The sequence below is a fragment of the Oxyura jamaicensis genome, chromosome 6 (genome assembly GCF_011077185.1).
Source record: "Oxyura jamaicensis isolate SHBP4307 breed ruddy duck chromosome 6, BPBGC_Ojam_1.0, whole genome shotgun sequence".
In the NCBI taxonomy this organism is placed as follows: domain Eukaryota; kingdom Metazoa; phylum Chordata; class Aves; order Anseriformes; family Anatidae; genus Oxyura; species Oxyura jamaicensis.
In genome coordinates, this window is record NC_048898.1 from 28,652,067 (window position 1) to 28,664,381 (window position 12,315).

Sequence of the window (12,315 nt, forward strand, 5' to 3'; positions counted from 1 at the left end):
AAAGTTCAAAATGTTTTGACTGCCCATTCGATAGTCATTTTACTTTGAGATTCAGGACTTAGAAAAAAATAAAAATAAAATATATATTTTTTAATTTCTCAACCATCTTTTAGCCCATGGCATAAAATAATATTTAATGCCCGTAGGAAAATATTCCTCCCTTTTTTTTTTAGCCTCCCAGAGGAATAACCACAAGGGCTCTTCCTGTAAGATTTCCATGAAAGAGTAAATGCTCTTTCTGCTAAGTTTCTCCTTTATGCAGAAGGTAACAGCTGATGAATAATGACTAAAGTATGTAAAAGAAGATCATCAAGTCCAACCGTTAGCCTAGCCCTGGCAAGTCTACCACTAAACTATGCCCCCACGCATCCCCAGTTACACATCCTTTAAATACCTCCAGGGATGGTGACTCAGCTGCTTCCCTGGGCAGCCTCCTCCAAATTCACGGACCCTGCGTTGGGCACGAACACACTGCCCTGGGATTTATTCCCATTAATTCCCATGCAATCAATACCTTGGAAGACAGCTTCCACTCTGACATAATACTATTTCCAAATTAAAGCATATTGTACTGTAAAGCCACTCGAGAATGTTTTTATTTCTGTAATGATTAGAGAAAAGTCAGGTTCCCCTGAAAAAAAATCTTTAAGATGAGAAGTAACTAGGCATTGTATTGCAAACCACTTTACCAAGGCAGTTACCACATTTCTGTGTAAGACTTGCAAGACAAGAGTATCTATGCCTATGCTGTGCAAAAATAGCTCTTATGGAATAAATCTGACACGGGGCTCACCATGCACACACCACAATATCAATTTATTCCCGTGCAGGGACCATTTATTCTAGCTGTCCAGATCCCTGGAAACCTAGATGAGGCACTGCCAAGACCACTAGATACCCAGAAATCCTGGAGAAATGCCTAACATCCTCAAATCTGTTTGAATAGACCAGAGGTTATATAAATTCAGCCCTGCTCTGGTTTCCAGGAGGGACCTTGAAAGGAGGAGACGAGACATTTAGCTACTTGGGTGACCTGGGACACACGTACAGGACATATGAGAACAAGAAGCAAGAAGGTAGCTAACTTTCTGCCAACAGACACTGGAGTAGGTTTAGCAGTAGGATTTTTTTTTCCCCTCTCATCAGAAACCTAAAAGCTTCCCAAACCCTGATTTCGATTTTACTGTGGCACAGAAGTAAAATAAATGTCAGATAACAGTAACCTAGTAACAAGTAAAAGGCAGGGAGAAGAGTATTACACTATGTAAAATGCTAAAGTGAAACAAATCTGACAGGATCAGCCTTAATATTTCTGTTGTTCCAACCGAAACTTAAAACAAGTAAACTTAACATGTCTCAGCAGAAACTTTTCAGCTTAAATTTAATCACACAATTTATTAGAAAAAAGCTATTTTCAGCTGGACTTACGTACCTAAGACGATAAGAAAAAGTTAGGTTTATTTTATTGCTGTTCCAGATGGTAGCCAAAAGGGACTGAGAAGCGTGGGAGTAACCATTCTCCACTTATGTGGGGTTTGGATTTAGAAAGTTACATATGTCATGCAACTGCCAACTACTTAAAAGGTTCCACGGCTTGTAGCACTGGACTGCACAGAGACAATGATATGAAGAATAAAGAAAAACTAATTCAGTGTTTTAGCAGCTAGCATCCCTAGCAGAGAAGGCAGTTCAAAGGAAATGCAACTTGAGGGTTTGTGGAGGGCTGGCAGGTTTAGACATTCATTTTCTATATATGATTCAGGCCATCTCTTCACTGAAAGATAATTTATCTGAGGGTGTCAAGATAGGACTCAAGAAAAGTGATACAGAGTAGATCTGACCTGACTTATGAATCTGCTATTTTATTTCTCTGTCCCTCTCCTTACATTTCTTGTCAGACCCAGTAGCAGTAGATTACACCGACACTTTGTAATCCATGCATTAAGAAAGACCTTTGAACTCCAGCTTCCTGGATTGTAGAAGATAAGCCACATCCCAGAACTGGTACATCGATACCACTGAACAGGTTATGAGAAATAAACTGCCCAATTTCAGGGTACAATTATTTGGAATTCAAGAAACAGTACAGAGATAAAAGGTGTATTTTTTCTCGCTACTGGCAAGAAAAATATCAGTATGGCTGCTATAAGCACAGATATCAGTAACACACAGTGAATTACCTACTGGATCTTTAACACCATGGTGTTCCTTGTGGCCTCTAGTCAAGGCATCCATATGTATGTAAAAACTGATCTTTAGGAACACACATGAAGTGCAGTACACTTACGTCCTATCTAATTTTATCCACTTAGTAACAGGTGACTTAGGATCCTAGTTGCCACAGATTCTTCATACATGTAATGAGACAAAGCACTATCACTTTCACTTTTCAATTATTTGTTTTTAGCTAGTAGTCAAGAAACCAAATCAGGAGGAAAAACCGCATGTATAATTACCTTAAAATGGATTTTATAAAGGCTGAAGAACCTGAATCATTTAGTGGTTGGATAAGGCATCTGTAAATGATTTGGTAGAAAACCTAAGCTAGAAAGCCCTGAGAATCTTAGTTAACAACATATGGTACATCTAAATATTTTTTTTTAATTACTTCAGCTAGAATCATCCATTAAAGGGTGCTTTCTGATGTAGATTTGCAGGAAACTCTGAACCACAAAAAAAAAAAAAAAAAAAAAAAAAATCTTTTTTTTAAAAAACTCTTGGAAGATCTGAAAAAGCAAGCATTAAATCAAGTCTTTGAACTTGATAGCATACTGATCTTGAACTTGACAGCATACTGAAATGATGTCCCATATAATAATTACGTCCCTTCATACTTCAGGAGAATAAGGGACTGAAAAACACTGAAAAAAAAAATTAAAAAAGTGAGTCAGAAAAGGACAGTAGAAGTTGCTAAAGAGTCATAGGATTTCTTGACCAGACACAATTCAGAATTTTATACCCCATTCCAGACAGTTGATGAGGAAATTAACCCTAGCCAATGCGACTCAGAGAAAAATTACCTCCTGGTCCCCCTCAGGTGATCATCTTAACCCTAAGCATGTAAGCAAGTTAAATCCAATTAACATCTGACATCCTAACCAATAGCCCCATTTTTACCTGCTGCCAATCTCTTACCATTTGAGAAAGGGTGGTTCCCTCCTCCTATACCATGCACCAAGAAGAAACATCAAAGTCCTGATGTACGCAGAATAGCAGAAGCCCTAGCACATGGTCTAATTAAAAATATTTGTGTTTATGGACTGTGTAAGAAAAGTACACAAGCAAGTTCCCCTTTAAACCTCTTTGGCAATGCCAGCAAGTATCCAAAGCTTTATATCACAAGCTTTGAATTCTGCCTCATCATCGCCTCACTGTGTCACACATATCCTTTCATTAATTTATAAATTTCCATCCTGAAGTAGTTCAGTTCCCTGCCTCTGCGACCTTGTCTGGGAAAGAGTTCCAGAGCTTCACACAGATTGCCAAGATCCTTCTTCTAAATTTCCCATTTATTCATAATTGGTCATATGTATCTGATCTTGAAATGGTGCTATCCTTCAACATAAAAGTCTTCTCGCATCACATCTACCCCCACACGTACTCATACAGATATAACCATATGCCCTTTCAAGCTTTGTTTTGCCAGATAAGTTATTTTCATCTCAGCTGAGAAAATAGGTACTCCTTTCCCCTTACCATCCCACTCTGCACCTGCTGTGAATTAATGTGGGTCATGACAGCTGTAAACAATAATCTGAGAGTTGTCTTACCAGTGGCTTGTAAAGCAATGTTAACGCCTTATTGTCTTCACTAAAAATCCTTTGCTTAATGTAACCTCAAACTGATTCACAACCATGATATAACCGTGGCTCCTGGTCACCATACAACCGACTCATGCAGCAAACCCCTTCTCTGTACAGTTGCCAGCAGTTATCAAGTCACCAGCTTTTACCAAAAGAACATATTAGTCCCCTAACGGTGCTTTCTGTGCTATTAGGTTTCCATTCTTTCAGTTCCTAAAGTCATTTGTTTTTCTGCTGGTCATGTTCCAACTTCATTGCATCTGTTAATGCCATACCCATTCTAGTTTGACCAAGCTCAAAAATACTGTTTAAATCGGTCCTAAGACCAGCCCAAAAGGAATTCTACTATCAACCTCATTTCATTTCCATATTTCCATTTTTAACATAATCCTCTTTTAATGTAACTCTCAGTTCCTCATCCACCTTACAATTTTTGCAGTAATGCCCATCTTCTCCACCTTAAATAACTGCCCAGTAGGACAAATATAATGCTTTGTTTTGATCCAGGTAGATTAGGTTCACTCCATTACTCTTTTCTGGGACAATTATCTTATCAAAGAAGGATATTAAGTTAGTGTGACATGATCTGCCCTTGATAAAACCATGTTGTAGCTTTTCCTGCTTCCCATTTACTACCAGGTCCTTGATAATTTTTTCCTTCAAAATCTACTCTAAGACCTTGCTCGGTGCTGAGGTCAAACTACCAGGTCTGCCTTTTATGTGACCACCTTTTTCCCTTTTCTGAATACAAGGCATAACTTTGTTATTCTTTATCTGCATGGAACTAGCCCTGAATTGAACAGATACACTTAGATCCCTGCAAATCAGCATTTGCATTTGCCAATACTTTCCGTGCCCTCAAATCGTTATTCTTTAACCCTCTCCATTTCATCCTAGTAAGCAGGCTATGTTTAGCTGCTAGCTCACGTATGGGAACTTCCATTACTCTGTCTTCATTCCCTTTAAGTATCTTTTTATTATTCTTAGGTACTACATTATCCCCACTGAAAAGTGAGACAATGTATTCATTTGCTATTTCAGTCATTCCTAGATTGCTGGTAATCTCCATTTCATTTCTGGGATTCTGTGGTTCCTTACTTCTTACTTTTGTGCTCCCTTTACTAATGCGTCTCAAGAACCATTTTGTACTTGGTTTAATTGCACGAGCCAACTCCATGTAGTTCTTGGCCGTGCTCATAATTCTGTATCACTCTTCATTAAGAAGATCCATTATGAACTAGGAAAGGAGGCAGAGGCTGATACTGAGCACGCTGACACTTTGCTATCCCTTATTTCCCTCAGTGCTCCCCAGGAAAGAGCCTTGATGCATAATTAACTAACTTCAACGAGTACGGAATATTGGCCACAATACAGACAGAATTGACTAAATATTTAGGTAGGTATGCTCATGCTAATGGGGTCTCATCATTTTCAGCTTACAGATTTGCAGGCACTCATCAAAGATATTTCTGAATTGCTGGAGTCTGTCTTAAAGAATTCATGGAGCAACTGGGAAGTTCCCAGAGAAATACGACAGGCTGGGCTGAGCGTTTGCCTTTACTGCTTGGTAGCATTTTACACCGTACAGATTGAGTTTTGAGAGAGGTACTAGGACAGATTGTTAAACAATTGAACTGCAGATACTTGGAAGACAAACAGGCAAATACAAAACACCAGTAAGCCTTGGTTTGTCACAAACAAAGCAAGTCACGCTACTGTAACTTCCCTCCCTGATACGCCAGCTAGCCAGATGGATGAATCTGCTGCAGTAAATGTACCCGAACTTTGATAAAGGATTTTGACATGAACACTGGATTTTCATGCTTCCTTATATCACATTCTCATAAGTAAACTACTTCCAAAATCCAAATTGTTCAAAAATAGAGGAGCATACTTGGGAAAGAATCATCTCATACCTCTTTTCTTCTATCTGTTGCAAACAGGCTAGGTTGGCCTTTGATCTGAGCCAGTGTAACTATGATCATGATCTTCCATGTGGCCTACAGTACTTTTTATTATTACAGTGCACAGCTGATCAAAAACTTGCCCCTGGTGAATAGTTTCCAATGACTGACTCTCCAGGGCTTCACAAAAGGGACCCCACAGGAGTGTGAGCCAGGTGCAATCCTATTCAGTGTTTTTATTAACATCCTGGAAGGGAGAATAGCGAGTGTGCTAATGGAATGTGTGCAGCTCAGCGCATAGTATTGAGGAGGGGATGGAGAAGGGGAAGAAAGTGTTTCGGAGGAAAGAAAATTCAGAATACCATGACAAATAGGAAGGGTGCTGTGGAATATTCACTACAGGCAAGAGCAACACGATACATTTATTGGCACTGGATCTAACCCTCGCGTGCATTAAGGAATGCCCAGCAGAAAGGGGTCTAACAACACCAGAAATATGAGAAAATGAGAAAAGAAACAAGACACCAAGAACAAACCGAGGCAGAAAGGGTGGTGGAATCAGGTGCGGTTAGTTGAAAGAAAAAACAGGCCAGGGAAAGCCAGGCAGGACAGCCATCTCGCAGGGCTTCGCACAAGTAGTGCCGATGGTTCCCTGGCCCTGACTGCACTCAGTCAGCCCCAGCTGAGGAGTTAAAAGGACGCTTTGCAGCCTTCCATGCCCAACTCTTAAATCACCAACTCAGGATGGCTTTACTTGATTATTTGTCAAAATAAAGATTACAAATACAAATGTGTGCATATCAGACTCTTCAACATTAAGTTCTTTGACTAAATAACTTTTTTCTCGCCCGGCCCCCCCCCCCCCCTTTTTTTTTTTTTTTTTTACCTTTTTTCCCCTGCTGGAAGATCTAAAAGCATTCACAAACAACAATTGCTTCTGAACTGGTATTTAGGCTATTTTTCCTTCTTTTAGCAATGAGAGACAAGGGTTAAAAATGCCATCAACAGAAGCACAATCATAATTTTTGCAAAAATGAAGAGGGACAGCCCAAAACTAATGTGAAAACATATGAAAACCCTGTGTGTTATTCATTCTCTTCTATAACCTTTGCAGACTCAACTATAGGTACCACTTTTGTATTCAATGAGCTGGTCTACTGAAGGCATTAAATATTGTGATTTAATTCTCAAAATAGCAAAAAGTATACTTATTTCAAAGGAAGTAACTTTTTCTATCTGTTCTAATTCACTTTCCTTCTGTTATTTTCCTTCAATAAGCTTTGAAAAGACAACCCCACAAGAATTATTGACATGCATGTCACATACATGTTTTTATTATTCTGGCTGTGCACTGAGTCCTGGCATACATATGCAAACGTGTGCCTTGAAGCATTTCAGAATTCCAGTATTAAAGGCAGATAATCTCCCAGAAGCATCAGTGGGAAGGAATATGGAAGGGATAGAAACATAACCATAGGTGCTCTTTTATATGTCATCTTTACCAAAAGATGAAATCACAGCATAACATCCCTTATCAATAGGCAGTTATTTACTATTGTTAAGTCTTCATTAAATATGTTTTTTCTGCCCACAGAGGGCTGTATGGAAAATAGAGGGTACAGTATTATAAAGATCTCTTTTTTAACTCGGATTTTACAAAGCAGCTTTTAAAACCTGAAGGTAGCACAGACCTTTTCCACAACATTTTGGAGGAAAGAAGTATTCTGAAAAGCGTTCAGATTGTTTTGAAGGAGTGAGGACAACAGCTTTTGTCTGAATAAATAATTAGAGTTGGGACCCTTCCGACAAAACAGTTTGTCACTGAAAAATACCATATGGCCCAATTTTGCTGAGAGGTTTTAAGAGATCATGGAGTTTCAGGAGTTGTGCTTAGAGGAATTTTACGGATTCAGAATATATATTTTAGTCAAACTGAGCTTCTCTTCCTCAAATAGGCATTTTTTTTCCGTAGTTTGGGCACCTGCACGGAATTGGAATAGTCCATACCAGGCCCTTAATGCTGCCCGACTCAGGTCGGGAGTATGTATCGACATCTTCCAAATGTGTAAGGAAACTGCCATATTTATAAACAGGAACATGATAGATGGAACCATAAAATTAATCTTATGAAAATAATTAGCATAGAGGTCTAGAAGTATAATGGACATCTCCTGGTTTTGCATGGTAATTATTTCCAGCATACAGACAAACTCATTTGGCCTTAATGGATACAGCAAAGGTCTAACAGTTGTCTAACCTAGCATTAAATACTTCTCCTGTTACGAATAAAGATAATAAAGCAGTTTTGGTCTTTTTTTTTTTTTTTTTTTTTTTCCTAAACCAACACACTGGTGTTTTCTGGTAATAGGAAACCTACCATACCAAATTGATTAAACATGAAGGATTTTCAACAGATTCTTTACTGTACTTCAACTCAAGATTACGTATTCTGCATGAAAGCCCAAGTCCTCCAAATGTTAGTTTTTTTTTCACACCCCTGTATTCAGAAGATTTAACAGCACCCATCTTCTTATAGGACATTACAACATAAGGGATAATTAGCTTACAGTTCTGCTAATAACAACAAAAAAAATCGCTAATCTCTTTTATGCATGGAAGACACAAATAATTAAAATATAAAAAGTATTTTTTTCACTGTTGTAGCTTTCCCCGCACCTACTCAATAATTACCAATATTTATGCAGAGCAAACAGCAGTTTTCCAAGAAAAAAAAAATATATATGAAAATTTTGTATGAAAAGGTATAACTAAGGCATTATTTTGTATTGCAATGTGCACTCCAGATATGAAAAGTTCTTTCTCCATTACAAAAGTTACTATCACTATGCCAAGCTAAATAAGAACTCTGATAAATGTTTCCAAATGAGAGCCTAATTTGTCATTCATCCAAATACTAGAGAATAGCAGAGTAAAAAAGTTCCAAGATAATCGTCTGTCAGCAGAACAGACAACTGAACTAGCCTCCAAAACAGCACAGAGGAGCAATGTGGATACCTGTATAACACGTGCTGTGGTATTACAACCAAAGACAACAGAAAGCTTAGATTTAAAAACACAAAAGAGCAATCTTTGCTTTTGTTACTCAAGGGATCCTTGAAGCCTTTCCAGATGGAATTGTACAAACTCTTGGATATAAGACTCAAATGGAGATATCACAATGCAAATAGCAGGCTCTCTCCTTCTAAAGAACATCTGTTGTGAAGTTGTTTACATTCCTAACAAAATGGAAGAGAGTATAGCGAATTCTCCATTGCAACCAGACATGTTAGGAGGAGTACAAATTTGCTTCTTAGAGTGCTTTTTAACAAATTATAAATACACATGACTTTCCCCTAATTCACAATTTTGTCACCTGAAAAAGAAACAAATAGGAACTTTGGGCACAGACAGATATGCTGTTTGCATGTAGCCTGTTAAGGATTTACTTCTATGTCCCATCCCCCCCCCCCCGTCCCCTCCCCCCCCTTTTTTTTATTATTATTATATGGATTTTTGTAGTTTCCTCCCTGTTAAAAGGAGGAAACAAGAGTGTGCATTCATGAGTCCCTTGCTGAGGAGTCCACTAGAAATGGAAAGCTTCCAGCCTGTGGCTTGGTGGTTTGCTCTCGCTCTTTCAGAGATAATGACTAGGCTGTGTTTAATCTGCATTCATCAGGGGTTTGAGAGGCAATAAATTATAGGTTATTAGTGCATTTTAATATTCTTCTCCTCTGCTGTCCTGCTCCAGGTTTTCAGAAATAGCTGAAGTTTTTATTTCGGTTTTTATTATCATTAGGAACTCATATTTAAGCAGAGATCACTGAGTTCTGCTGTCCCCTGAGTCTGCTCAGGGGACCAGAGTCCTGCTGAGCCTGGGAAGGAACCAGGTGATGGAAGCAGCAGAACAGCTCCAGGCTCGCCAGCCATGCAATGGGTGATCAGTGGGGGGGAACAAAAAAAAATGTGTTTTTTTTTGGTTGGTTGGTTGTTTTTTTGCATTAAAGCTTCTCTACTACATTTTACTATTATTGCATATTACATTGAAATGCCTTGCTGTGCTTTAACAATGATGCTATTAATAGTAGAGCTAAAGCTTTGATTTTAAAAGGCACCTTATCAAATTAATTTTGAATGTTGGCTATTTTTTATGCTTACTTTTGCTAGATAATTACTGGGTTTCTCATTATTAGTGGTCTCCCTCCACCAGCACTGCTGCTCAACACCACACTCCAAGTGGTTAGTGCTCTTTCTTTAATATATAGATACGCTATTTCGCAGTAAAGGATAGCTCAGACTTCAGCCCTGAACACGAAATGATAGGTATGGATTTATGCTACAGATGTATTTTTTTTTCCTTCATATAGGGTAGAAAAAAAGTTAGGGCATAAATAGATGGCAAACACAAAGGTCACCAAAATCAAAGGAAGAACAAAAAGATGTAGCTTGTGAAGGCGGTTTGATATAAATACAACAGTTCAAAATCAGAGTCATTTTTATATGGAAAAAGTAATATTGATAATGTTAAAAATAAAAGAGAAAAAATGATTTGTAACTACTATAATGTAATTTTGAGCTCCCACTATGTATTTTTTACTGTGAAGACCATATTGTATTATCTATAACCTGCCACTGCTTTACATTTGCTTCCTTCATCTTTGGCTTTCAGAAAACCAATTTTTGAAATAATCTGAGAATGCAGAATTTAGAAATAAATTACACTGAGAAATATTTTTAAACTGACTTGAAATTACAAACAAAATCTTTCTTTCCTTCTTTCTACACAAACTAGAGAAGAAACTCATAAAAAAACTTTACTATTAGCACAGCAGACTGATTACAAAGGGCAATTACGAATTTTGAAGTACACTAGAAAGACATGACCTGATTACAGCACAGTGATTAAGATACAGATATAGATTAAGATTAGGACATACTGATATGACCAGAAGAGTAAAATTAAAGTCACCTTTCTAACAGCTAGCAATTTATAAAAGATGTTATACCTTGCAGAAGTGGGAGTCAAGCAAAGGTAATTCACATTTTACTTTTATTTATAAACATTTGGGGTCATACTATCTCATCCGTTTCCAGGAGAGCTAGGTAACTACACACCTTTGAAGTATTGGCCCTTATCCTGATTCTGAAAGCACTTGTACATTTCACATGCATGGTTTGCTTTCTACGATCCTGAACTGATGAGTTATTTACATGTAAAATCAAGCACATATCTGTAGGAGTCAAAAGCTATCAAGCTTAATTTCAGACTTGTCCCACTTTGTATTTTTTTCAGTCTCTGAAGGAATCTTCACTGAACTGTTAATCATGCTGAATGGTCATTCTCAGACAGTGAGAAGTATAGTTGGAGCCAGACTCTTCTTTCTAGGGTGAGCAGTTCCTTTGCCATAATTAGAGACATTGAAGCACCCTCCACGAAAAAAACAGTCGTTTCTTTAATAAGTGACACTGAACACTACCCCAGCCAAGAGCAGCTTTTTCAGTTTGAAACACAAAAGCAGTCAAGTCTCAAAAACTTCAAAGAATGCTTTTCATTTTCTTTTCTCCTTGATCCAGTGATAGAGCAGTTCATTTTCTTGAATTTTGTAAAATGACTTTTTCACTCATCAGACCTGTGTAACAAATCACTGTCTCAATCACCAAATGTTCCCGCTTGACTCATCCGCTTTTGCGTTGGCCTTTGGGTAGGAAGCTTCACTTCTGAAACATTTTCTAAATTCACTTTTGTGAACTCTTCTCCTTCAGTTGCACTTTGCTCCATTTTAAAAAATAATTGCATTTCCTGCAACATAATGTGCTCGTTTCAGGTTTTTAAATTTCATCGGAACTCACATTTTCTTTCTCACATAGAGCAATGTCTTCTCTTTAAAAGCACCATTTTATAGCACACTACCAGCTATAACATGATGCTTTTTAAGTAATAAATGCTGTAACATAACATTTTTACAGAATTCTCAGTTTCATTCTACAAAATGAGAACAGCTTTTTCACTACCAAGGCATTTGTACTCACATGTATATTGCTTTGCTTTTTGTGGTCAAAGATCTTCTAATTTCTGAACTTTGCTGCTGCAGTCTATTCTGACAGTAGCTCCTCTGAGGAAAACTCTTAAACAAAACAAGACTGTCAATAACCCTAATCTTCCTCAACGTTTAAAAGGCTGGAAGGGTATCGAGCTCCTTTCCTCCAGGCCTTCTCTACCTCAAAGCAAATAGGCCAACGTTGCATAGGTACGCCTTGAAGGGAATGTAGTTAGTTCTTTTCAAGACGTAGGAACAAATTCTGTGATACGAATTATATTTGCAAATAGCTTTTTACATTTCCAGGTATTCCATTCAGTAATGTACAAACCAAAAAGCAGCACAATAATCTCATCTGCAAGACTGCTCCAAAAGACTGTGTAACAGGCTAGACTCAGATCCTTATGTACAAAGCCCAGCTAGGATAGAAACTCTGTCCTTCCGCGTTAACAGTGATGAAGCTGAGTTGAGCCTGATCACAGAAACTTCATTTTTATGTAGTCAGCTTTACTGTCTTCTTGGGAATTGTATGACAATTTTAGATTTTAGCCTACTTCTGTAACTGCTAAGGTT

General features: G+C 37.9%; 1 protein-coding gene across 1 annotated transcript in view; it reads right to left on the reverse strand.

Annotated features, from left to right (window-relative positions):
- GFRA1 (GDNF family receptor alpha 1) overlaps positions 1-12,315 on the reverse strand; it is a 258,614-nt gene that overhangs the window by 155,278 nt on the left and 91,021 nt on the right. The gene's annotated exons all lie outside the window — the stretch shown is intronic.